Here is a 637-nt window from a genome sequence, read left to right on the forward strand (position 1 = left end):
CCTCCCTCCTCCGATCCCACCGGCCTCCTCCCCTTCCTCCTCTCTCCTTCTTCCTCCTCCCTCCATCTTTTTTTTCTGTTTTTTACTAGTTTAATGTAGTTTTTTTACTGTTTTTAGTAAGTCTTTAAAATAGTTAGTAAGTAAATTAATAAAGTAGTTGAACTAGTTTGGTTTTAGTAAGAACTAGTTGAATTAATAGAACTAATGTATTTTTAGTAAGAAAATTAATATAACTAGTTGAATTAGTTTATTTTTAGAAAGAACTAGTTTATTTCTATTTCTAGTAAGTTTATTTTTAGTAAGAACTAGTTGAACATGCCATATTTGTTGTTATTTTTTTAGTTTAAGCAATTAGTGATGTTATATGTATGATACTATTCGGGATGTATTAGTGATAACTTATAGGATTTTTGTTTTGCAGAAATCAAGGAGCCCCTCCATCATCCCCGCCGTCGTCCCCGTCACGGACCCCCTCCGACCTCCAGGTGAGACCCTCCAAATCTCCATGTCAATATTAGTCCTATAAGATATGATGTAGATAAAAACATGTATATCTTGTGTTGCTCAAATAGGCCTATGTAGATAAAAACATGTATATCCGAGTGGCCTATGTTTTGCCGGAGCGTGGATTAATTTC

Source organism: Triticum dicoccoides, chromosome 5B (assembly GCF_002162155.2).
Source record: "Triticum dicoccoides isolate Atlit2015 ecotype Zavitan chromosome 5B, WEW_v2.0, whole genome shotgun sequence".
Lineage (NCBI taxonomy): Eukaryota > Viridiplantae > Streptophyta > Magnoliopsida > Poales > Poaceae > Triticum > Triticum dicoccoides.